Raw genomic sequence first — 27,715 nt, 5'->3', positions numbered from 1 at the left:
AAAATGCGGTCACAAACCCACTAGAACAAAGAAAACTGGAGAAAAAAATGACGGCAGAACAGAGGTGTTGGCAATATTTCTAAAACCAGACTGCATGTGTTCAAACCATATTTAGCTGGAAACTGCTTCAGTTTCTTATTGATTTGCCAGTTTATGCCTTGCAGTAACTATTCCAGAACTTTCCCATCTGCAGAGCTCCTACATCAATTCTGTCTCCTTGCTTCTGGCGTGGAGCCCACCCAAAGTGCTACTGTACATCCAGCCTTATCAGCCTTGACACTGGGAAGAGTCTGTTGTTAAGGACTGGATTTGAGAACAAAAATGGTTAGGGAAGTATCTTGGGATGCAGTGGGAAAAATGAGCATTTTCAGTGATTCACAACAGACCTTTTGTTTTGATCATATCTATACAATGGTAATCTATCATGATTCTTTTAGAGGGAAAACTTTGTAATACAGTTTTATTACTAGAGATTTGTGTTTCATTTAGACAGGTGCTGTCAATATTTGGGGAACTTCCATTTTCTTTTTTAAGCTGTGTAGGAATCACTGGTAAATAAATGCTTTTAATATGGGAAAGAGCCAAAGAACTTTTTTTAAAAAATAGATAAAAATACATACAGTGTTATGGGTCGTCCTGCCTTCCTCAGGCTCTCAGATGAATCAGCAGTTATTGGCACACAAATGACAGTGTTTACTGCACACACTTTCTTTCTGGGTGTAACTACTATTCGGGGAGACGATAGAAACTGATAGATGGGGCTGTGGCCTTCAGGAGGGTGACAGATTCATCCCTTTCCATCTGCAGTTTGGTTCTGTCCTCCCGTCCCAGTCTCTCTCCATGTAGCACGTTGATGTCTGGAGCCACCTGCCAGACATGAGTGTCTCCTGGTGCTGCACCCAAGTACAGAAGCTCTATGTGTAAATAATTCCAAGTTCACATGCACTCCGAGTGTGCACCGGAATTTGGATCCGCCATCCCTGAGGGCCTGTACTTTTCCATTGTTTTCCAGCCCCCCTGTGGAGTTAATGGGGCTCCTGTTCCTGTTGAACTCCTTTTGTCCCGAGCACTGAGCAGTGAACAGTGACAGGTGAGTCCGGCTCCCAGGCCCCTGGTGCAGTTATAATTAACTGTGTGCCTCAAACAAATCCTTTAGCTATGCATGATTTTCCGTCTTTGCAAGACCTTTGATGGTCTGTGATGAATCAACCTCTGACAGTGATTGGAAAGGAGTTTTCCGACAAATGCAAAAGGTTGCCCTTGAACTGGGATTTAAGCTGTACACTTTATCTGCTGCACCAGCTCAGGAGTTTATAGGTTGGACATGCTGATGGTTTTCCTTTTTTCTTGAGAAAGAGAGGGAGAAGAGGCAATTGAGTGTAATGCATTAGGAGGTATTTTGAAAAGAGATGGTCACTCCTTATAAAAACAGGTGTGTGTTCTTATGTCATAGGTAAGGATGGAGTAGGAGGAGAAGGCTGTAGAAATCATCCAGCCTGTAGTTTTCAAAGTGTTCATTGAGGTCCTCAGTGTTGACTCGGGGGTGGGGTGCTGAGAGGAGGGGTGGGGAAGCGTTTCCAGCCTGTGGGCCTTCCAGGGTGAGTCCTTGATGGGGTAAGAGAGGGACCCATTTCTACTGCCTTCCTGTGCTCAGTGCTGAGCTTCACCAACCTTCCAGAGAGAGCCCTGCTCAAAGTCCAGGGCTGTGAACATACCCTACTTGTTGTCTGCCCATGGGAAGCAGAACCACAAAATGGTGACTACCATCCTCCCTCTGTCCTGGGGTGACTTGTCACAGCACCATTTAGTGCTGATGATGGTAAGTCTGAGAAGGAAGACCCTGGTGTGTAAGTATTTGCCTATCAAGGGATCTCCCCTTTAAGAAGGACCGTGCTCCCCCTTTTAGCACCTGCACCTTTGGTTCTGTGGTACAGTTAAGAGAAGCACTGGAAGGATCTGAGAAAGGCTAGATGGAACATGGAGCTACAGGTTACATCCAACAGGTGGGGAAGTGGCAAGTGAGATGGAAGGGCTGGAATGTTTTTGGAGGAGAGAGGTTTTAAGCGAACAGCTGCCAAGATGTATGTGCCTTGGCTGAGGCAGATGGGTGAAGAAAACCTTGAGGATGTTTGTTGTGCCTTGATGCCCGTTCAAGAGATTTCAATATGGACTTAAACAGCCATCGAGGATTACTTTGATATTGGACTTGCATTTTTTAATGAATTCGGTGCCATGCTGAGGCACAGCTGTGTGGGTTCCTCGGGTTGATCAGGGTTTTCCTGTGATGGGTCATCACGCAGACCTCCTGGTGAAAGTTGTAGCCATCAGCATGGGTGGACTATCCACTGAGAAGAGCATCTTCAGATGTGGTAGAAAACTCTGTGGTAAGCACAAGCTTCTGTACAGAACATCTGCTCTTTGCAAGAATTTTGGCTTAAATTCAAATATTATACTAAGGGTGTCTGAATCTAGCAGTAAAAAGGCAGAGTCTTCAAAAAAGAAAGAAAGAAAAAGAAAAAAAAGAAAGGGGGCAGTTTTTGTAATTTGCTTTTATTGGTGGAGTAGGTAGAGCTGAAACTGATTCTGTAGAACCTGACGGTCTTCTTGATAGGATGAGAATGAAGGACGCCATGGCAGCCACTGTAGCCGATGGGGAGGAGTGTGTCTGCTTTTAAGTATGTTTTCTTCAAGTCAGTTCCTGTTCTTTCTTGATGTCTCTGGGCGAGATCTCCAGAGCTTGTTACAGTTAACTTAGCTCAGGACATCACAGCCTGGAAATAGTTAAAAGGCAGATTTTTGTTTGTGCTTAATTGTATGCTCTACAGTAAGCAAAGACCTAAGTAGACCAATTATAGCCTCAGCATCTGTGTGCTATTAATATTTTAACCTTTCGTAACATTTGGATGACACCGAAAGCCCTGAACTATTCGGAAGGGCAAGTTCTGGAGTCCCCAAGGAAGAGAATACTTGAGAATACATAAAAAGATGGAGAAAGAAGGGAGAAACAGGAGGCTAAGAGAGCCACCTCAACCTCTCCTAGTCCACCTTTTCCCACATGCCTCTATCAAAGGGTTTTACATCTGTGAGACTGGATTAAAGCAATTGCTTGCGTGGTGTGAATGATCAATTCAAGAAATTCTCTCTGGAGGTATTGGGAGGTTTGAAGAAAATCCACAAACTCACAGGAATGACGCTTCGGTTGGTGTGATAAGAAAGAAGATGGTCACGGAGACTTAGTAACTAGGTTGGGCAATGGAAGCGAGAAGGGTGGTCCTGGGCTCCCTTCTGGTTGCTTTTTCACGTGGCCATTTTACCCCTTTCACCCTTTATAATCTGTAAGGAGTGAAATAAAAGAACTGAGCGGTTTTAAAAAAAATGTTTTGGTAGCATTCAGCTTCTGATTTCTGGCCTTTCCCTTGTCACTTTTATAATGATATGTCTGTACGTCATGGTTGCTGCAGAGGGACTGGAAACTAGAATCAAGGATGGGCAGTGTCTCCGAATTAAAATAAGTGCTCACCTCTTCCCTGTTCCTCTTGTTGACCTTTTGCTGTAGTGAGGGGAGGCGGGACAGTCTGAAGCCTTTTAACAAAGCACACTCATTTTTTATTTGGTTGAAAATCAGCCTTTTCCCCGTGAAATCTCAAAAGTGATCAGTTGAACCATCTCCATGACTCAGCCAAACAAGTTTTCATGAATCTTCCCCACCTCCCTTACTCCTCTTCATTCTCAAATATATTTTAGTACTCTGCAGACCTAAAAATAAATCAGTCTCTCTGTGGAACTTGACCTGTTTTTGAGATGTGTTTATCATATACGCACGTATCATTGATCATCTGGCTAAGGCGGTGTGGGTCAGATTTCTCCACTGTGAAGCTACGCTCTCTCTTCCCTTTCTATACCCTCTTTGGAAGGAAGTCACTATGTGCAGCTCAAACTCAAAAGGTGGGGAGTTATGCTTTCCAATTTCTCAATTTTTCCCCTTGTATCTATTCATTCAGTTCTTTATTTATATCAGTCTAGGCTCATGGATATTTATTTTATGCTTGGGATTGTAACTCAATACTACTTTTTTTTTTAATTTATTGGGGTGACAATTGTTAGTAAATTTACATAGATTTCAGGTGTACAATTCTGTATTACATCGTCTATAAATCCCATTGTGTGTTCACCACCCAGAGTCAATACTACTTTTGAGCAGGGGTTTTGTAAACCACAAATTACTGTGCAGATGTGAGGCACTGATAGAATCTTTGTGTTATGTGCTTACCTGGAGGTCATTTTCCCATGAAGCATTGCTAGAAGCTGTTTTCTGAAGAAGCCCAGCAACCTGTGCAAAACACAACTATGGACAGTGGGGTTTAGTAGCTCCCAACTTTTGTGTGCCGTGGTTTATAGGGACCTGTGTTCAGAGTTCCAGTTGATGGCCGGGGCACATCTTCCACGTCCCCTATGTGGTCACTCAGTTGTAGATTTCAATCCTGGTTCCCCTACTGCTTGGGTGAAGTCACCAAACCTCTCTGAGTATCAGTGTCTGACTGGTCAGATCAGGGCATTAAGATCTGTGTCAGAGGGTTGTTGTGAGATGTGCATGGAGCGGTGCCTGTGAAGGGCCTGAAATGGAGCAGATGATGGTTACATTCCCCAAGTGGCCTTACTTCATCCCCTCACCTGCTGAGCAGGGAAAGCAAAATCTCCCTGGAATCTGAGATGTTGGTGGTGACCCCTCCGGGCATAGCAGATGAGAGTTGTTAGAAGTGGTGTAGATGGAAGAGGTGCACAGGATGAGGACTGAGAAGGAGGGACCCAGTGGCTAGTGGCAGGGGTTTCCCTGCAGAGGAAAGAAGGGCAGGACTCAAAAGGTGCCTTTTTGCAAATCCTCAGATGCTCCTCTGCTCTGGCACTCTGGGGCCAGCTGCCCACTTCCTTTTCCATTGTCACCATCTATTGCTTTCAAGCAGGGTTTCTCTCCTTCCTCTGTGGGACAGCATCTTCTCATCATTCCTGTCTCTTCACTTGCTCCTGAAAGGAGAAGGACTTTTTATTTCTAACCCACCAATACAGTACACAGGAAGAGTAAAAGGATTTCCTCCTCGCATTCTCCTCTCTTTCCATTAGATTCTTTCTGAGAAAATAAAGTCTATAATTGTCTGCTAAGGTTGGGTGAACCTGACTTTGAACTTAGGCTGGTTTTAGTCCAAGCCTTTGTATTTACCCATTTTACCCTCATGGTCTGCCAGTAACTTGGCTTATAATCCAATGCTTGCCTGGTATAAGAACCTCAATTAGAGGTATTTGAGGACTTAAGGACTCTCAGAAAATGCAAGGATTACACACTTCTGCTTCTCATCGCTTCTAAGTTTGCTTATGTGGGCTGGCTTGGGAACTCATCCAGCATAGGCAACATTGCTTTCATAGGGAAATATCTTTTTAATTTCAAGTAACTAATTTACCAATAAGTTCTTGGAAGGTAAGTAATTTGCCTTGCAGACTTGGGGTTCTGCCTGTCTGTTGTGTAAGAAACAGCAGGATTCCAGCAAGGGATGGGTAATGCAGTGGAAAGAGTAAAGCCCTAGGAGTTGGAGGACCTCTGCTTTAGTCATGGATCTGTCACAAATTACTGGGAATCTGAGCCAATTCCTTCTAAGTTTGAGTTTTTCATTTCTTTTTCAATAAAATCAAGTTCGACGAGAAGATCCCTTTCAGATCTAAGAACTTATGCTCCACGTAGAATAATATGCAAAAGTGAAAATAGTTTTGGTAATTTTTAGATGATTGTATACAATCTGTTTTCATTAAAATTGCTTTATCTTTTTTATTTTTTCTTTTCAGTAGAGAGTTCTGGGCTGCCTTAACTCTTCCTATGCCCTGGCTGATGTGCCCAATGGGATTTCTCACTGGCCAGATACTATAGAAAAAAGGAGCCACACCTCCTCATGGCTTTGGTGGAATTGTTGGGGTGCAAGCAGGTAGATTTCCCTCCAGCTGCCTTCTTTTAGTTCTCTAACCTTTGATGTATTCGATGTCTAAAAATAATTTATATCAAATTAGTTCAGATTATCTGTTACTGACCCTAGAAGGTTCCAATAGTTTAAAGACAGCAACGAATAGTAATCTATTGCACACCAAACCCTTGCAACTCTGAATTGTATGATTTCTGCATTTAAAAGATTGACAGCTTTGTTAATGGGAATTTTTATCTCCAGAGATTAACCAGTTTTTATCTCTAGAGTTAAAACAGTTTCAGTAAAATCCAAATTAATAGGTGATTGTCTTTGGTTTCCATTATCTCTGTCCTGTCAGAACTGAATACCTAGGAATTCCTTTCTGATAGTCTTGCGTGCTGTGACAAGCGTTTAGCCCAAGGTGTTAATTTATCTGCAGAAAATATAAATATTCTCAATGCTTTCTTGTGTTTTTAGGCATAAGAGACATTGGAAGTTGGGGAAATTAAAATCCAGCAATTTCTTGAAAGTGTTTCATAGATGTATAGATTACTAATATAATAATTGTCTTTAAAAGAGTATTTTTCTTGTTTGGGTCCCAGCTTACTGATAAAATACTCAGAGACATGAGATTCACTCAGAGAATAAGCTAAAAAGACATCTACAATATTGATGGAAATAGTCTCATGTAATGTTAGCACAGGTAGTTTTTGCAATGAGATTAAATAGGGGAAAGCAGCCATATTTAATTTTCTTTAGTTAGAAGAGCTTTCTGTTTTCAATAGCTGGCATTCAACTGACCATGTCTGTGGCCAGGCTGATAATTCTGTTGGGAAACATGCCACTCTACTTGAGTTTTCAGATGATTGTGTCAATATTGACGTGTGGAAGACATGAACTGTGTGCCTCTCTGATAAAAGATATCTGGGGAAAGGATTAGTAAAGTACAAGTCAGTTACAGAGCAATAAACATTCCTTTCATTAATAATGTTCTAATGGTTCCTAAAGGACATTTTGCTGCTCTTAAAATTCTTCCAGGAAAGGCTCTGAATGGTAGCAGCATGCTTACTGCTCTTTGAGACATGCGGGGAGGCTGACCTCTGGGTACCTCTGGGGGCTTAGCAGGCTCTGTGCTGTGTGACGCAGCCTGGGCTGCATTACCCAGGAGGCTCAGGCTAGGGCAGGATTGGCTCCTGTGGAGTGAGTCAGGCCCAACCAGGGAAACTTGGGTCAAGAAGATAAATATTCCATCAACTCATAGTTGAGAGACATTGCATTTCTTTTCCTTTAGAGACTGCCAGTGCGATAACTTGCAGAAGTGGAAAGTATCTGTGTGCAAGTGGAGAAAGAGAGAGAATGCCAGAGATACAGAGTCAGAGAGCAAGATGTGATGGGTCCCCAGGGACTGAGGCCCAGGATGAGGCAGAGATGGGGAGGGAGGCCCCAAGGAGTAGGTGTTGATGGTCTGGTTTCGATGGAATCAAGAGCAAACACTCACCTCTCAACCCCTTTCTTTCCCTTTGTTTCCCTTCCCCTCCCTCCTTTCTATGGTACAATAAGCCCAGAACATACACAAGTTAGCTGCTATTTTCTTTCTTCTCTCTCTCTCTCTCTCTCTCTCTCTCTCTCTCTCTCTCTCTCTCTCTCTCTCTCTCTGTCACACACACACACACACACACACACACACACACACACACACACAGGCAAACTACCATAGAATGCTTAAAGCTTTAAAAATAAAAGTAAAATAGTAATATATAATAAAAGTGGCGTGACAGTTTTAGGCAAAAATAGACAGGAATGGATATCCGAACTTTAGCAGAGCACACACAGGGTATTTGTGGCTACCTTCCTGTAACCGTGGGCCCACAAGTGACCTAGGATATAACCAGAGGCCTTGGCTGATTAGCCGAGAGACTGTGGCCTGGGCTTGCTTCTGCAGAACCCTGGGGTAGGAGCCAAGATTTAGCGCTGGCAGTGCAGCACTGCCTTTCAGCCCTCGTGGAGGTCTTTCTAACTTATTCATCTGGCATGGCTGATATCCTCCTAATGTTTCTAGGTTTATCTTATAACATCTGTTAGAGACTGATCATTCACACATTGATTTAAACAAGGATCCCACATAAGTTTTATCTCAAGGGGCAACACCTATTGATTGATACTGGATTCCCAGAATGCTGTGTTAAGAATGATTCTGTGGCTGTGTCTAGGCTCCGTGAGTTCAATTAAGTAGTACCTGCCATGAGGCTAGTGGGAGAGGGACGTTGATTTTTTTCCTTCCTTAGTCTAAATCCTTCTAATCACATTATGCTTAGACTTTCTTCCCTCTCTTCTCCATGCACATGCACATTTTTCCTGAGACTGAGATTGGGTCTGACCTCAATTCTAAAGCATAAAATCAGAACAAGGGTTGGAAGTAGAAAAATCAGATCAAGTGTTCGAAGTAGATAATATTTGTCAGTTGCTTTTAGAAAATCTGGCTCTCTCACCCTTTTGTGTGCCTATTTCCTCTGCCTTCTCCCCATCCCCCCATAAGACAGATCTCTTTAAGGAATAAAGACAGGTGAGCTCTCCTGCAGAGAGCTGCCATACCCCTTGGTGAATTACCCTGGCCCATGTTTATCCCAGGGAGAGAGAGATTCTCAGGACCCTGCAAGGACATGGTTCACTGTAAATGGGTGAATTTGTGTATTTAAGCCTTGGATGAGCACTTGTCTGGGTTTGAGCTGGTCTTCCCAAACCCCATCCACTCCTGTTGACCAGTGAGCCCAACTCTTTAAAGGCGGTGGAGACATTGATTGCATTCCGGGGACTCTAGGAAGATAAGAATCACAAGTCCCAGTCTCTCCTGGCTGCGTCCCATCTTCACCTTTGTCTTAAGAGACGGAAGCATCCTCCTTGCTTTTTGTTTCGTTCCTCCAGTGATTTCCTAGTAATTCTGACAGACTTCCAACATTCCACAGAATAATTTTTCCCCTGGGGTGGCTAGAAAGTCATTGCGTGAAGAATATCTTTGACATTGAAAGCTAGAAATGCCCTTTCCCGTTTGCGCGGTGTTCCTGAGAGAATCGCTGTGCAGGTTTCAAGGTGGTACCATCTCCCTGTGGTTGCCCCTTGTTGCTCTCCCACCTGGGACACTCCCTGCTGGGGCAGGGGCATGAGGTGGTCCAGCCTGATGCCCACAGGATGGACAGGAGGGAACAAGGGGGTCAAGGGCAGACTTTGGGTTCTGACTGTTTAGATTAAAATCCTAGCTCCTCAGCTTGTTGTGGGGGAAGGTCACGTGACTTTTCTATCCTCAGTTTGCTCATTTATAAAATGAGAGAACACCATTTCCTCCTCACTGAGCTGTTGTGAGGATCCATTAAGCACATGTGTGAAGTGCTTGTCACATTGTCCCGCAGCCTGGAAGTACTCAGTGCTGCCCTTGGTGTCACTGAGTGAACGGTGTCCCTGCCCTCAAAGATGGTTCCACTTATTTACATTCAACCCTGATAAGACTTAGGGATGCTCATAATTAGGGCAGGTAGAGAGGACACCAAGTGTCAACTATGGCATGATTGCCTCCATTGCAGACTCGGTGGAAATGTTGACACTTTTTAAAACAAATCCAAGTGACAAGTAACTCTGAAAGATATGCACAGTCTGAAGGCAGAGGGTAGGTCTGTCCTCAGCTGGACAGTTAGGGTGGCCCCACTGGCTCCTCCACACTTTCCACTCCCACTCTACACTGGATGAGGACAGGTATGTGAAGCTTGTGGGGGCGGGGAGGGGAGGCGGGGTGGACAACAAAATGGGAATCAACAAACACTGGCTTTCAAATGCTACTCGGTAGTGCCATATTCATCCCTTTCAGGGCCCCAGTCTTGCCTCTGATGTCCCTTCTACCATAAAGACCCTGCAGGACTTTAGCCACATGTACAGTGGTGCCTCTGCCCTCATCTGGGTAATGCAGCAGAGAGGGCCAGACAGGAGCGAGGAGTTCAGGGCCACAGGGAAAATGTGGTACTAAGAATAGTCAAGCAGGCAAGGTGATAAGGACCCAGATGGTCAGGGACATCAGCTGGGAACGGGGAAGGCGGAGGTGGTAGGGGAAGAACAGGGCGATAAGATAGGCACTGAGACACAGGAATGCACAGCTGGGGCTCTGGAGACGGCTGGGAGCACGCTGCTGACAAGAGTGCCCCCGACAGCTGTGGGTGAGGCAGTGGCCCAGAGCCCTCCTGGGTGTGCCCTGGGAGCCACTGCAAAGGAGGGGTGAGCTGACAGACGTAGCAGGCACTGAATATCAGTCAGGGGGATGCTAGTGATCAGAGTCTTACCCGCACCCCCAGCCCAGTACTTTATGGGGAAGAAATCTGTGGCTCGTAAAGCGACCACTTCCAGGTTAGTGACAGAGCTTAGTCGAGCCCCCGCTCTTCTGGCTCCTCTGGCAGGGTTCTTCCTCCTGTCGCCAGGCCAGGCCCTCCTGTGGCTGCCAGCCTCTGCCTCACTCTTGGGACGCAGGACACCTTCAGGTGGGGGTGACAAGAATGCAGGCCTTATTAATCCCATAGCTGTACCCTGAACACCTTCTGGGCTGCAGGTCCAGGCCTTGTGCTGGGACTGTAGTGGGAAATGCAAAAGACAAGGCCTGTGTCTTCCTGGGGCTGGGGGAAGGAAGGAGGCCAGACAGGAAACACGTCAGTGATGATGCTGGGCCCAGATTTTGCCGAGCGCTAGGAAGGAGGCTTGGTAACCTGGGGCTGCTTCTCTCCCTGACTCGGGACTTGGGATCGCTGTATGTACATGGGGTCTTTCCCCTTAGAGCTGTGACTGCTTCATGCTTCCTGAGAATTGGGCTGAAATGTTCTGTTTTTCCAATGCCCGTGGCCCCCAGCCCAGCTTCTAGCCTAGAAGCAGGTTCAGAACTGCCCACAGTTGAGTATGGACTCTCGTGGGGCTGGATGAGGACTGTTACTCCACCTCTATGAAACTTAAGGAGACATTTCTCTGTGGTGAGGTTCTGTGGATTTGGGCCCAGATGAAGGGGCATGTGCAAACCACACTCAGAGATTCCCGGGCCTTATGACAGCCTCGGTCGACGAGCGGGCTGACTGTGGTGAGGGCAGTTGTCCACCTAGTGCTGCGATTGGGAGGCAGGCAGTGGCTCAGGAGCATTTGTCCCTTGCTAGGCCCCGTGCCCTGGAGGCTGGCTGAGCTCCCCTTATGGTATCCACCACCTTGTCCCTCGGTAGTGGGGGTACAAAATGGTATACGTAGGACACGAAAACCAAACGGCTTCATAAGCTTCCAGAAATCAAACCCTTCCTACTCAGCTATGTCCTGACCAACAGGCAGCTGATGCCGGCACGAAAATAACTTGGCAGGAATGCCAAGCTTGACAAGGGGTTGCAAGGCCTCATCACGTTTGGTTAGATCATCATAGAAAACCAGTTGGTGTTGACCAGGTTTTAAGGGCATTCAAGTGTTCCAGAGTGTGGGCTTTCGCAGGTCCCAAGGGAAGTTGTTGGAGGCTAAGGGGGTGGCAGTGGGTCTGTGGGGGAAGCTCTAGGGCTCTGTGGCTGAGCCAGAATAAGCATTATGATTTCCACAAATCAAGCCATTTTCATGCATATTTCCCCCTGTGTCCTGATCTATGTAATTATGGAATGCATATGTGTGGGAAGGAGTCTTTGGAAAACGAATTCCTGTTCTTTGTCAAGAGGCTGACCTAGAAATTGAGGAAATCGGTTCATGAGGAAATTCTGTAGTGGAGAGCTGGCCGGAATTCCAGATGGGAGAAGAGGGTGAGGTGCCCTGAGGCAGGGGCATTGTCTGAGTTGTATAGTCCTTCTGGACCTTGGCGAAGGTGGGATGCAGAACACATTGCACAAAGAACAGGGGTGAACATGGGTGGCAGTTAGCATATGCTTTTAAAGTCAGGAGATGCCCGGATGGGCGTCTGTTCTGCCAGTGAGCAGGAACTACACCTTTGTTGGCCCCCCATTGTCTCCCCAGGCTTCACAGTTGCCTGGCACACACTAGATGCTCAGTGAACGTTAGGGCTATGGATGGGCACCCCATAGTCTCCCTGCCCTCACTTTCCTCAGGCGTACCGCAAATTGGATGAGCTCAGAGATGGCAAATGAATTTATGTTTCATGTCTGCAACAATCGTCTTGTAGGACCGGAGAGCTTTGTGGAGACCTTTCTGAAGCACAGATGTGGCATGGGAGGTGGGGCCATTGGTGGCAGAGTGAACACTTCCTAACTGGACTTTCTCATGTCCTGTTGCTCTCTAAAACCTACATGGTTCTATAATTCCATATCCTTAAATAGATTTAAAGTTTATTATTCCAAGAGAGTTGTAACTGGGATGGTGCTTGATGATCTGTACGGGCCCTGGATTTATTCAGTGGCTTCGTTATGTTCCCTGGTGAACAAAATGAGAGAAGCACTGTGACTCCACAGGACGAAAAGCAGGCAAAGTTAGCCAGGTTCCTGCTTACGTAACTCTGAAACATCTGGCAGAGTGTCAGGGTCCTCTGGATGTTGCTGTTCTCGCTGGCAATCAGGGATAAAATGGCCAAGGTCATGGGGTTGGAAATGAAGTAACAGGTGAAGAGCTGGCAGGTGGTAGGCATTTAGCGAATGGTAGGTAGCTGGAAGCTTTACCCCTGGACTGAGGACATCTTCCCATGGAGAGACAATGGCATCTGGTATGGGAGGCCTGCTTTGCCTCTCAGAGAGGAGACCTGAAGGCTTTCAGTCCTTGCTTTGAGCACCCATGAGTAGTCCCTTGTGGCTCAGATATTGCCGCATCCCAGAGACAACAGTGCTAATGCATTTCTGCCATAAAAGGGCAGAGAGTGTGCACTTTTTTGAGGGGTAGCTACCCCTGGTCCAGAGGAAAATGAGCCCCATGAAGCAGAGGAAAATGAGCTTGTGCTGCCTGGATGCTGTCACGCGTGTCATGAGCTGGTGAAGGCTGCACTCATTGCCTTCTGAACTCCTAGTCTCACACCGCAGCCCCACGCTCCACGTGCCAGCACTCACTCCCGCCTGACCCCCACTGGCTTGTATCCTGCTTCACGATGTGCTCTCTCCAGGATTCCTGTGGTCTCGTCTTCTCCCAAAAGGCTGCATGCAAGGTTGTTATGGGTGGAAACCACTTTTTATGCTTCCCTCCGTCATCCTGTGTCCATGGCGAGTAGTTGTCACCAACCACCCCTCACTAGTGGCCCGCGGGGCTCCTCCTGAGTGAGCCCTGGCCTCATTCAGAACAAAGAGTAGTCCATTCAATTAGGACTCAAACAATGGTCTATTCAGCGCTTCTCCAAGTAAAGGCTCCTTTTGTCCAGATTGCTGACTTTGGAAAGCTCTTCTTGAGGTTTTGCTGTAGGAAATTAGAATCACCCAGGCAAAGACAGTAAAAAAGAGCTTCCCCGTGGGAAAATGGCCCTGCTTAAAGGTAGTTGGTTTTCTGCTACTCCTACAATTGCTTGTCTGTCTATCCACAGTATAAGGATTATTTTCTTCGCAGCACACGGAAAGATTATTTGTTTTAGGGACATACCTTTCAGAGTGCAATTTTGTTTCCACCCCAGGGAGTTTTACAAAAGCTAGATGATATGAATAATGATTTTCAGATATTTTGTGGACAGTAACAAAATAGCTGTGACAGAATCAAACCAGGTAGAGAACCAATAGCTGTTGCCAATCATTTTAGTGCTCAGGGTTCCCAAGACCTCAACAAAAGATGGTTGAGAAGATGAAATCCTCAAACTCGGGTAATGACATTGTTTGAAAAAAATGGGAGTCTCTAATCAAAAATGAAAATGGTGGCTGGCAAGCACAAATCCCACTGCTCTATTGTGCATATTTTATCATAATTTCAAATTCATAAATTATTTGCCCTGCGCGATTCCCCTTAGAGATGCAGCATTAATGGACTTTCAAGCATGAATTAGTGTCTGGTAGTATTTTTGACTAATGCTGCTGAGGGTTTTCTGTGAGATAGTTGGAGGTTGCTGGTGTTAATACAGTGGCAACCAGCTTCCCAGCAATTTAGTGCGGGTTACTCTTACATCGTTCCTGTGTTATGGATGAGAAAAAAATGCCTTGTCCAAGGTCACTTATTTAATTAGTGAAGGAGCTAGAACTTTAACAAATAGCTTTATTGAGATATATTTTACATACCATAAAAGTTACCCTTTTAAAATGTACAATTTAATGGGGTTTGGTATCTACAAAGTTATGTAACCGTCATCAGTATGTAATTCCGGAACATTTCTGTCGCCCCAAAAGGAAAACTCATATTTATTAGTAGTCACTCCTCATTCTGTCTTCCCCCTCCATAGCCCTAGGTAACCACTAATCTACTTTCGGTCTCTATGCATTTGCCTGTTCCGGGCAATTCGTATAATAGAATCTTATAATAGTTGATCTTTTGTGAGTGGCTTCTTTCACTTAGCATAATGGTTTTGAACTTCATCCATCTTGTAACATGTATTGCTGCCTCATTCTTTCTGATTGCTGAATAATATTCTAAGTATGTATATGCCACACTTCATTTGTCCATGTATCAATTGATGGCCATTTGGGTTATGTCCACTTTTTGGCTCTTCTGAAAAATAGTGCGATGACCATTGTGTGGGCATAAAGAACGAGAATTTGAACCTGGCTCTCAACAACTCTGCGATCTGCACGTTGGTTGTCCCTACTGCTTTGCATCTCCTTCAAAGAAAGTCGCATTTCACCATAGGTAGAGTCCTTAGAGATGACCAGATCCAATTCCGAGTTGCCTTCATTTGAAGGTAGCACGCAAGCCCAGTGAAATGAAATGTGGTAATCTAGTCTTGGCTACTCACAGAGCAGTCCTTGGACCAGCAGCACCAATTTCTTCTGGGAGCGTGTTGGGAATGCAGAATCTCAGATCCCAACCAAGCCTGCTGACTCATAACCTGCATTTTCACACAGTCTCGCTGATTAAAGGTGGACAAGCACTGCTGAGTCACACAGCTGGGCCTAGAGCTGTGATTGTTCTAGTTTGTAGTTTAGAGGGGTTTTTACTCCTCAGAACATTTTCAGAATACATCATTGTCCTATGAAATATTAATAACTTCCTCACTGCATCAAAAAATGAAATATGGAGAAACCACTAGCCTTTCTGCCTTGACTCAGTGGAAGAGGTGACACTGAAAGGAAGATATTTTAACCACCCCTTTCATTCTTTTCCGAATGTTATTGCTAACACATCAGGTCCCCTGGACCAGCTGTGTCTAACCTCCCTCTGCAAGATTTCTATCCCACAGGAATGTATCAGTGGCCCTGAGGATACCTTGATACAGAAAGCTATTTTCTTCAGAACACATTTTTTGAAAAGCATCTTCTGGTATTAGTAATATTTGTGTATTCGTTAGGGTTCTCCAGAGAAACAGATCCAATAGGATGTATATGCATACAAAAGCGGGGATTTATTATAGGAATTATCTCATGAAATTATGGACACCAAGCTGTGCCAACATACGCTGTCTGTGAGCTGGAGAACCAGGAAAGTCCGTGGTATAATTCAATCTGAGTTTGAAGGCCTGGGGACCAGGAGAGACGATGCTGTGAGTTCTGGTCCGAGTCCAAAGGCCCGAGTGCTGATGTCCCAGGGCAGGAGGAGATCGATGTTCTAGCTCAACATCCATAAAGAGAGTGGATTCACCCTTCCTCTGCCTCTTTGTTCTATTCAGGCCTCCATGGACTGGATGATGCCCACCTCATTGGTGAGGGCAGATAATCTTCTTTACTCAGTCTACCGAGTCACATGCTAATCTCTTCTAGAAACACCCTCTAGAAACATCTCTTCTAGAAACACTCTCAGACACACCCAGAAATAATGTTTTACCAGCTATCTGAGCATCCCTTAATCCAGTCAAGTTGACATATAAAATTGACCATCACAACTTGGAACCCATTTTGGGAAACAAATCCGATCCCAATATTGCTGATACCACATTCTACCCTTCCCCTGTGTTACAGTCATATGGCTGTGACGATGAAGTTCTCTAAGTATTTGGTTCCTTTACTTCTGACTTTCTTCTTCTATTGACTCTGAACAGTTAAGGAAAGATGTTTAGGCAACCACATGTCTTGTAATATCTATGCAACATAGAACAATAAAAAGACTTCTAAAGGCACTTAGAGATCCCGAAGGAACCATCTTGATTTTTGGTTAATCTTGTAAAACAGGAAATTGTACTACAGAAGATTTAACTGTTTTATTTTACTTCTCCATTATGTCTCTCTGCTTTGTCTTATAAGTTAATTCAGTTCCTACGGGAGGTATGATGCATGATGGTGACGAGAATGTGAAATGGGAGGGAAAGAAATAGGAGTGAGACATCCATGTTACTTCAATAGGTTTTTGGCAAATACCTTAAAGACTATTCTTGAACTATCCCAACCACCATTTGGGCCATGTTTTTATAACTGAGTGCTGAGTTTCTAGATAGGAGGCAGACTGCAAACTGAGGACTGGAGCTGCTTCCCTGAGGGCCTGTTGGTCCTTGGAAGAGGTAGAGGGTTGAACGGCTGGTGCTTGAGGAGCAGTGAGTTTGGAGAGTTGGGGGTAAGGGTAGGGCAAACCCTGGAGACCTCAGGGAAGCACCCTGAGGGGGCTGAGGTCTGGTTTGGTTGGCTCAGCAATCCCCCTTTAGACCACCTCTGTCTCAGACCCACCCTGAGCTGCTGGGGCAGGAAAGGCTCACAGAGCCAGGAGGCTGGATGCCCTTCCTTGTCCCAGAGTGGATTCCCAAGGCTTGTGGTCCTCTGGCAGATTGTGCCCTCTAGCTTTTGGAAAGTGTGGCCAGTTTCCCTTTAAGCTGACCACAGAGCTACCTGGAGCTACAGGCCATTCTTGACTAGTTTTGGCCTCAGTCTTCAGGGTTTTCTAAAGAGGTTGAATATCCTATGTCTCTAAGGAGGGTAGAGATAGGACTGAATATTCCAGGGTTTGAGAGCTTCTGAGCATTTCACATTCTCTGCATTTTGTGAAATGTGAATTATGTGCTGTGGCCACTGATGATAAAAAAATGTGTGTGGCGGAACAGGTGGTTAGGGAGGAGACTACTGAGATTTGTTGGAGAAAAATCATTCATCACAAACCAGGGTTACATAAACAGGGAGTTACCATCTGACCCAGCCATTCCACCCCTAGGTATATGTCCACACAAAAACTTGTACACAAATGTTCGTAACAGCATTATTTACAAGAGTCAGAGGTGGAAACAACCCAAATGTCCATCAACTTCATGAATGGTATATCTGAATACTGGAAAATTATTCATCCACAAAAAGTACTGATACATGTCACAACATCAATGTATAACCAAATACATTAGGTTAAGTGAAAGAAAATAAACACAGAAGGCCACATATTATGATTCCACTTATATGACTTGCCCAGAATAGGCAAATTCATAAGACAGAAAATAAATTAATGTCTGATTGGGACTTGGGGGAGAGATGAATGGAGAGTGACTGCTAGTGGGCATATAGGGTGTTAGAAATGTTCATAATTAGGGCAGCTGGATGGCTCGGTCGATTAGAACACGAGCTCTTGGCAACAGGGTTGCCGGTTCGATTCCCACTTGGGCCAGTGAGCTGTGCCCTCCACACTAGATTGAGGACAACGAGCTGCTGCTGAGCTTCCAGAGGGGTGGCTGGATGGCTCAGTTGGTTAGAACATGAGCTTTTGGCAACAGGGTTGCCGGTTCAATTCCTGCATGGGATGGTGGGCTGCACCCCCTGCAACTAAGATTGAAAAAAAATGGCAACGGGACTTGGGGCGGAGCTGCGCCCTCCACAACTAGATTGGACAATGACTTGGAGCTGATGGGTCCTGGAGAAACACACTGTTTCCCAATATTCCTCAATTTAAAAAAATGTTCATAATTAGATAGTGGTGATAGTTGCCCAACTTTGTAAATATACTGAAAACCATTTAATTGTACAGTTTAAAAGGGTGGATTTTATGGTATATGAAGTATACCTCAATAAAACAAACCAAAAAACAAGGCTTCTGCCTTGTACGCAGAGAACACAAGGACCAGCGACTATTTCAGTATTTGCTTATTTAATCTGCAAAGTGTTTTTGCTTGTGTGATGGGATGAGATTGTGCCTTTTGTATCTCCCTCACTCCATGCTGGGTCCCCAGCTGGTTCATTTCCTTTCTCAGTACACACGTGGCTGTGCCCTCCAGTTTTCGTAGACCTGAGTGCTTACCTGTCCTTGGAGCCTTAAGCAGCTTGGTTCTGCCCCCGGGGCTATGCCACACCCAGAGATGTGGTCCTGCAGGACCTTGGCAGCTTTGCTGGCTGGCATTCTTGGCCACCTTGAGGTCCATGCAGTGACCCGTGGGGTGGTGAGGGCCATGGCTGACACTCCTCTTTGGCTGCCACCGTGGACGTTTCAAATAGTCAAGGCAAACAGTTCAAATCTCAGGCGTGAAGAAACACAAAGGGAATGATCTTCCACTGAAACAAAGACTGATAAAGCCATTTCTGGGAAAGTTTCCGTAACATAATTAGATGCAGAAACTGTTGGTTGGTGCAAACGTAATTGTGGTTTAAAAGGTTAAGAATAATTGCAAAAACCGCAATTACGTTTGCACCAACCTAATATTATTCATGCTGTTTAGCTTAAATGTACTTAGGACGTTACTCTAGTCATTTAACCAATCGGGAAGAATATACAACAAAATCTACATCAGTGGGATTACAGGAGAGACTTTTACCTCATATATAGATATATAATTGTAGTGTTTTATTATTCTTTCCGTATAATTGCAGCATTTTTTCACAGTGGGGATGCATTTTGTAATGTTATTGAAAACCCGTGAGTTGAAAAAATGTGATTGACAGAATTGACAGTTCACTAGATATGTTAGGAAAAACTTGACCCAAAGATTGGTCAGGAGAAATATATTTTTCAAAGCATTTCCCTAATACAGTGATTTATAGTTGACGAAGTTTGTTGGTTCTTTCAGCCCACCCATCAATCCGTCAGTGCTTTATGAGCCCCGTTACTTGCTGGCCACAGTACTGAGTGTGTCTGGAGGACCCTGAGGTGGCCTGGGCTTAGTGTCTTCCCTCCCAAAGTGCAGTTTTGCTGAGGACACCAGCCCCGTTTCCACTGGATGCCGCTGGTGAGGAATGTCTGCACCGGCTGCTGAGGGGCCCCAAAGGCTTGCTCCAATGTCTGCCGGGCTGGGGAAGATGGTGCAGTCTGCTGGGCAGGAAGGACTCTCTGTCTCCAGTCTGTGGATGCCCCGTTGGCCTCAGGCCGCAGGATGGTGGGACAGAGCCTGTTAGACCACACAGAGCAAGCTTGTCAGGCCACTGTGGAAAGGGCAGGCTGTGCCGCCAGACGGAGAGCATGGGAGAGCTCAGCTGGTGTGAATGAGGGAGTGGTTGGCTCGATGGCTTCCCTCACTGGTAAACTGGGACTGGCTCAGAGGAGAGCCAGGAGAGCCCACAAAGCTGACGTCATCGAAGGAGAGCTCCTAAGAAGGGGTGGCCTTTGCAGGGCCAGACTGTGGGAATCTATGTCCTATGGGAGGTCTGGAAACGGTGAGATGGGTGAGCGGCTTTTAGCTGCCTTTTCTGTTGCCCTTCTGTTTGTCTCTTCCTGATTCTCCTCTATTTCCATTGAATCCCCCTTTTCCCCTTCACTTGCCCTAGTTGTCAGAATATTGAAATAAATCATATTTCATTATTTGCCTTATTTTTCGAATAACTTTAAGGCTCTCAGTCCTAATTTAAAATATAGATATACCATCTGCTTTCTTTCCTTCGCTCTGAAACATACCTCATTACAGGAAAGAAAAAAATTTTTCTTCATCATTGTGTTTGTTTTTGTGGGTTAATGACCTTTAGGAGAAAAAGGACTCACAAGGACTTTTGGACCAGATAAAGTGACCAAATTGGAACAGGGTTATATTTAAATTCCCTGGTTGTCCAGGTCAGGATTGTATGGCTTACCTCCTGACCAGGAACCTGCAGGACCGAGTTCTAACTCTCTCAAGATGAGCTTCAAAACTAATGAGGTAGTAAAGCTTTGATGTCCTATGAATCACTGATAGCCAAACAGGACATGGTGGAAGCCAAGCCACTGACGGGTTGTGTAAAACTGCGCTGGGAGGCCAGGGCAGGTAGACCCAGAGTGGACCTCCTTCCCGGAGCCCTGCAACCTGTGTGTGTGTTGGGAGGGGCAAGTGGACTGAGATTCTGGGCTACCTGTCAAGAGTGACGGTGAAGGTGCCACAGAAGAGACAGTTTCTTAAACACAATACAATAGCGTTTTGTCCCCTCAGTGTCCTTTTCTCCAAGTCCCTTGAGACTGAAGATGAAAGGGTCAGTATACTCAACTGTCCAAGATGTTGCTCAGGGCAAGGTCTCTGTCTTTTGCCCTCCCCCACATCCCCACCCCCTCCCCCCAAATAGCAAAAGGCTGTAGAACACTTGGCGCTTATGTTTAAGTCCGATCTTAAGCCAGTTTGAGTCATTGAATCCCCACGATCAAAGAGAGTAATTTCACATCCTTTAGCCACTTCAAAGCAAGTCATGGGAAAAATTAGGAATCTGGAAGCAAATTGTTTTTCTTTGATGTATAATTCAATCTCTTGACCTTTCTTCCTTCCAAAATCAACTGTTGCTAAGTGTAAAGAGCCAAACTGGAAATAGCCATTTCATTGTTGTAGAATGGAGGTCAATTACACCAAAGGACTCATTGAATGCCTTCTTTACCAAGGAATGTTCTTGGAGACGGCAGAATATGGAAGAAGTACTGGATGAGGGTTTTGTCAGAAAACTGCTTGACGTTAGTTGGGGATGCCAGAACTGCACACAGCACAACTGTCATATAGTGTCTAATTAAATGGTGAAGTGGGTGATACAATGCGATGTGCTGAGACTTCAAAGAGGAGAAGTGGCAGCTGTGGGGTGTTCTCTGGTGAGGATGGATTTCTAGCAGGTGTGCGAAGGTATGCAGAGTTTGATGAGAGGAAGAGGGTGGGGCACTCCAGAAGGGGAAGGAGGAGGGGGAAGCATGGGATTTGCATGAAGATGGTCAGACCTGTCTTCTCAGTTGGGGTGGGGAGGAGGGGAGTAAGGTTGGATGGGTGGAGTGGCCCCCACTAAAGATAGGTCCCTAAAGCAGGATGGGATGTCAAAGATAAACCAAGTTGGAAACTAGTCAAGTGGTAAAGGCAGATTTTAATCAGTAATAACTACTGTAACAGGGTGAAGAGTCCAGTGTGAACTGAACCCAACTTTGATTTGTACAGAGGTGACTGGGGGGTTTCAAGAGAGAGTGACAAAATAGGAAGGGGGTGAATGAGGGTTCAGTAGAGTCAGGGAAGTGAAACAGTACAAAAAGTGGGAAGGCGGTCGGTCCATGTGAAACCCATCTGGGTTTGCTAACTGGCACTTAGCAAAGTGAGGCTCCTGCGCTCCTCCAAAGGCCGGGAGATGGGCCCTGCCTTCAGGTGTTGGCTGGAACAAACAGTACATTCTTTTGGCAGCCTTGAGTTTTCTCAGGCAGGCACTTAAGGAGGGCTGGGTCATCCTACGGATCCAGCCTTGGACTGTTAGAAACTGTGTTCAAGAAACTGTTGTTCAAGTCTTTGTAGACCAAGGCTGAGGCCTAGAAGAGGGCTAAGAGGAGGGTGGCTAGAGTTTGGTCAAGAAGAGAATCTTTGTCAGGAGGCCTTTGATTTGATGAGGCAGGAAATGGAATTAATGATAGTTTTTAAAGAGGGAATAATCTGATAAAAGAGATATTAAAGGAGATTGTTAGATTGGCTTTGATTATTAATCATTTTTCATTGATTCTTAGGACCATAAATAACCAAAGAGATCATTAAACTTAAATCCTTTTATTTATAGAGGAGGTAACTGAGATCAAAGAGATCAAATGATTTTTTTCCTATATGAGAATAATCAAAATGTATATATATATACCAGGTGTGTGTGTGTGTGTGTGCGCGTGTCAAATACCAGGGATGTATTAGGCACTGTGTTAGGTATTATGGGAGGCACAAACATCTGTTATAAATCCCTGGAAACCCCAAGATGCCCTTAATCCAATGAAAAGGCACAAATGTGTGAAGAGTTGGCCGCACACTTACAGGTAATGAGCTTGTGTGACAGGGTGTGATTCTTGGCACAGGACATGAAGGCAAAAACAGGGGAGTCCCTGGACTGGAATGGTCCAGAAAGACAAAGAACTGTGAAATGCCAGAGCTGAGAGGTCTGCAGAGATGCTCTGGTCCAACAAACTTACTTCATCGTCTTGGACACATGGGCAGCATTTTGACAGATTCAGGGACGAACAGAAGGCTCTGGGAAGGGAGGAGGGTGACTTCAGGAGACAAAGCATGAAATAGGAGGGTGCAACGTCTATTCTGGTGGCAGTGAACTAGTAGAGGTCATTGAGCAGAAGGTTCTGGAAGGTGAGAAGTAAGTGCTAGCCTGTAATGCTGGTAAGGTAGAGAAAGATTTAAAGGTTTTTAATGTTACTTTTCTTGGTCTCCCTGTCACCTGTAATGTTGGCAAGGTATCTTAGTCCAGGCCGCAGTTACCTCATTTTTAGATGAATGCAGTGACTTCTTAACAGATTTTCCTCCTTCCTTTTGTCCACTCAAGTACCTTGGATGCCACCAAATAATTCTCCAGACTGAATGTAGCCAGAATGATCTCTCTAAAACACACGTCGGATTGTGTCTCACTTCTCTACTTAAAACTGCTGGTGACTTTCTGTTACATTTATCTTCTCTTCTTGATATCATCTATGAGTTCCGGCTGCAATACTCCTGATACCCTCCCATTCTTAACTCTCTCTCCATCCCCCAGCCTCTCCACTCTTTCAGACTATGGACACTTTCCTATTTTGTTCTTCCAGACTAGGAGTTGAGGTATTATTTTGCATTTTGTTTTTCCCTCAAGTAGCAATATCAAAGAGAAGAGTCTCATTATAGCTTATACTACGGATAGAAAGACCAGGTTTGATGGCCTTATATCAACTTCAGAGAGTCAATGAAGTCTACCTAATAAGCATGCTAGAATCTCGTATTTTTTTATGTCCTGTGGCTTCCCTCTCGGTGGCCATTCCTGTGTCTTCATTGTGTTTAGTTACTCACACGTATTATAGATGCTCTCTGTTTTACAGAGATGGGAATTGTATACATAATTTTTAAAAAAACTAACATCTCTTAAATGAAAAAAAATTTTATTTGATTTCGGTGTAAATCTTTTTGACAAATACTGTACATTTCTTTTTCTGTGCCTTTGTTAAATAAAGGATGCTGAATCCACTCATAATTTAACCCTTTCTTTGTCATTATAATGAACTTCAGGTCCTAGTATGAGTTGTGATACTCTGGTCCCTTTTGTCTATTGATCCGTTTTCCAGATTTACTTGTGTCCTTAATATTTCTAAAGTTGACAGCCGTTTGTGTTGGTACTGTCATGAAGTTTACAGCTCTGGAAAATTTTGGCCACATTTTAGTTGGCTTGCTTTTGTCCCAATAGCAGCATTTGAAGGGATGTTCAGTTAGTAAGGTCCTAAAAGGTCATTTTAGGAATATATGATTTTTGGAAGATATTTGATGAATATGAATATTCACTATTCTTAGACATATATTCTTAAGAACTTTTTGACTATATTGAATGACTCTATTTCTGTATTTGGAGAAAGTTTCTATCAGGAGAGAGCGTCTGTAATCAAAGAACGGGATGCATAAATGTCAAATGGCCTGACTCCTCCCCACCCCACCTCGGCCTTCAGCTGCCCCTCCAGGTCACTGCCCAGTTAGGCAGGGCTGCCGTCCCCTCCTCCCTGCCACCCACGCCTCCCACTGCCCTTCCCAGCTGCAGCTGCAGGGGGCTGGCTCACAATCAAATTAACCATTCCTGCAAACTGATCATCTAGAACCAGCCAGAATTAGCTATTAAAACCATCACATCCAGCCACATTGCTACAACTTCGTAAAAAAAGAAGAAAAATCAGTCAAATCTGCAAACTGGGTTTAGGGAAATGGACTTCCTGCAAATTGGCCTGCTTCCATGAGGCCAGTGGAAGGTGGCCCAGTGGAAGATTGCTTTTCCCTGAGCCTTGAACCGTCGTTCTGAGGCCCACTGACCAGATGCCTTTTCCTCCTCCGGGCCGCTCTAGACACCTCCTGGCTTTCCCACCCCATACCTTATTCAGGTACTGCTTCTGATTTGCTGTGTTCCAACACCAGGCACATCAGAGTTATAGACAAAATTTGATTTAATTCTGTAGAGAAATATTTGCCCACATACATGGAGATGTCCATTGTCAAATGTCCATCAGAAAGATCCATAATGGAAAATTGGAGGTAGCTGAAATGACCACTGTCGAATGAAAAATAACATCGACTAGGTAGGCTGTCACCAAAAAGCTTTTATTCAGGGAAAAAGAAAAAGGAAAAGGGCTGCCACCCAGCACCTGCATGTGCAGACCCGGCAAGCCACATGGAAATACTGGCCTGTGTTCTAAAATGGTGGGTATCTGTCTGTCTGTCTGTCTGTCTATCTATCTATCTGTCTGTCTGTCTGTCTGTCTATCTATCTACTATTTCAGGGTGACAGGACCGATGGAGTTTAACGAAAAGGAAGTTAGGACTATAGAATTTAACTAGGTGGGCTCCCGAACTTCCATGAGCTGAGCTTCTCCCACAGACCTTCTAGCCGGATCAGTTTTCTTAAAGTCCCAGTTCATCTTCATCACCTTGAAGAAGAGGGAATGCAAACTTAATTATGGTCCCTCTGGCCTAGGAACTTTCAGCATGAGGCTCTTGCCTATGGTGTCAAGGACATTATCACTTACTTTAGTTACTCAAAGTCCTTTTCCAATATTTACAATTTTGAACCTTTACTCAGAGGTTGGCAGTTTCTGCAAGACTCTAGGAAAGTGGGAGAGTTACTTGAGTCATCTTGCTCAATGTTGTGACCAGACATGTGAAAACCAATTGTAACAGGCAAAATAGCATTTGGTCCTTAATTTCTATCGTTGTAGCAATGGTTCAGTAGAACAGACCCACTTCACTATTAGTGAATACTGTGTATTTGATATGCATAAGCAGATATTAGTGATGATCTCAGGGTCATCACAATGCCATGAATTGCCTCCATTTACCCATTCTGCTTTTTTTCTCCAAGTTGGGATTACAGAAGTTTTTCTCTCCGTCCTTCCTTTTGGCATGAGGATAGCATTCAGACTTTTCTGGAAACTCAGGCCATTTCCAGCCATGATTTTCTTGTGCTGCATTGGGCTGGAAGCATTGGGAGTCTCTTTGCTTTTGAAGAGTGTAATTCCCCCCAACCCGTGGCTCTTAAAGCTTTTAAAGAATTTTTCAGCTGGTGTTGGAAATAAACCTTATTTCCCTTAGCTTTTTTCTTTCACCAAAGGAGAAAAAGAAATAGGATTGAAGGAAGGAGGGGAGTGGTGGAAAATCATTGTTGGTTCTGTGTTTGCTCTTTGCATTTCTTTTCTAAGCAAATTGCCTCAGGAATTTCTGCAGTCAGCTGTAATCTACCCTTGAAAGGCCTCCTTTTGGACCAAGCTCTTCAAGTGAGTCAAACTCTCTCTAGGACTGCAGGGTTTAGGAGAAGACAATGCAAGAAAGGGAGTATGCGTTAACACGTGGGCCTTCTATTGAGAAGAAGCAATTCCTTAAATTGCTGTAAAAGGTGGCTGGGGAAAAGGCAGAAAAATCTGCTTTTTGGGAGGCAGCATCCAACACCCTCCCCTTTTCCCTCCCTTCCCACCCAAGTTGGTTGCCACAGAGAGCTTTTTCACAGGGTTCTGAAGACGGGGTCATTTATGTTCCGCTGGTACCATGGACAGATACCAAACAAATATTTTTGTCTCTTCCTATTTTGATATATGATTCACCTCCAAATAAACTGCAAATAAAATGCAAATGATAAAAATCTTACTTTTATTATTGCTTCCAAGTCAACTAAACATGGAATTAATGCTGGAAACAGGTTAAGTAATTTTTATATAAATCACCAAAGACAAAGGTATTTTTATCCGATGGCTGGCATTTAAAACAGGATTCTTCCCCCTCCAACCACTAAAGAAAAAGTCCTTACACTAGCAAATCAGAAGCGGTCTTTGTGAACCTGCAACTTCTGCCATGAATCTAGTTGAAAGTGAGAATTATTATAATTCATGTTTCTTTAATTCCAAACAATGATGTGAAGGAAGCTTATTACTCTTTTACGCCAGATCTGGGTTGGAGTTTTAAGGAGTTTGGTAGAAGGTGGGTGTGTCTGACACTTAAAAATCCTGAAAGTTATTCCTAGTTCTCAGAAATTATAACAAAAGGGGGTGGAAACAGACTTCAAACACCCTATTCATATGATAAGAGGAAGAGGGAGGGGGAAGGAGCGTCCTGATTCTTTCATTCACTCTACAAAAATGTATTCCATACCTATTATGTGTCAGTCACGGTTTAAGGTCCTGGGTCTATAGCAATGCATAAAGCAGACCAAAGTCCTTGCTCTTGTGGAGCTTACATTGCAGTGGGAGAGACAGACAGTAAGCAAGGTAAATAAGTAAAATATAGTGTGTGACAGTGATAAATGCTATGAGAAAAACAACAGGCAAGTGGTTCTGAAATGTGTGTATTTGAGTGCATGTGGGAGATTTTAAATAGGCTGGTCAGAAGATCTCACCCAGAAGGGGATGTTTTCTAAAGGGCCTGAAGATCGGAGGCTGCTAATCAAAGGAGGGCAAGAAGGAAAGCAGGGGGACAAGGGCAAAAGCAGGGTGACCAGGGAGGAGGCCACTGCATGACCCAGGTGAGGGTTGATTGCTTGACTAGGGTGTAGCAGGGGAGTCCTAAGAAAGTGTTGGGTGGAATTCTTGTGGGATGAGCCTGAGGGTATAGGAGAGAGAAGCCAGAAGGCTGGCTGGCAGCAGCATTCTAGCCTGAGCATTGGATGGAGACCTCTGGTTCTTCTGCTGTGCTCCCTGAAGCAGAGTCACCTGAGACTTTCAGTTTGTCCTGTTTCATACTTTGAGTAATCGCTTTCACACTAGTTTGCAAGCTCACTGAGAGTAAGCCTACTTCTTTTTCATGTTTCCTTCACACCTCATGGAGTTTCATAAATGTTGGCTGGAACTGAAAGGACCATTCCAAGATCAGCATTTAAGAGACACACAACATTGTAGAATACCTACTGAGTTTAGAATGCATGACTCAACCTGCGGAAAAATGATAGCCAAGGGCCATGAGGGACTCTTCTCTGAGTCAGCTAGATGTACTCACGCCCCAGAAACATGCATGAAACTGAGAACTTGGGAAAGAGAGGCAGAGCCTCCCTTCAAATGCATTCCCCCAGAATCCCCTCCTGGCTCCAGAGCAGCCTGGAAGGACTGCGCTCTGGGAGATTTTTTTTGGAAGAATTTGGGATTTTGCCAAGTGGTATGACCTCTGGTTTGAAGGCCAGTCACTAAGAATGACCCAGGTGTGTCCCAAACCCAGGACAAGCTAGCAAGGCAGTGTGGCTGATGGAGAGACAGGAGCAGTCTGGGTCGGCTCGACCAGAGGAGAACAAAGCTCCCCGCAGAGTTGGGCTCTGCTGGGTGCTCCACTCAACACAGCCAAATAACATCTTTGAAGTGAGAAAGGAGAAGTTCCAGCCTGCTCTTTACTCTTTCTAGGCTGTCATTTTTGCGTGTTATTTTAATATGTTAGTGCATCT

At 44.7% G+C, this 27,715-nt stretch overlaps 1 protein-coding gene across 9 annotated transcripts in view; it reads left to right on the top strand.

Moving 5' to 3' along the window:
- Nucleotides 1–27,715, top strand: part of FHOD3 (formin homology 2 domain containing 3) — a 430,821-nt gene that overhangs the window by 137,012 nt on the left and 266,094 nt on the right. The window lies entirely within an intron of this gene.

This window comes from Rhinolophus hipposideros (assembly GCF_964194185.1).
Source record: "Rhinolophus hipposideros genome assembly, chromosome: 17".
Lineage (NCBI taxonomy): Eukaryota > Metazoa > Chordata > Mammalia > Chiroptera > Rhinolophidae > Rhinolophus > Rhinolophus hipposideros.
The sequence above is the reverse complement of the archived record's forward strand: the minus strand, read 5'-3'. Positions and strand labels throughout refer to the sequence as shown.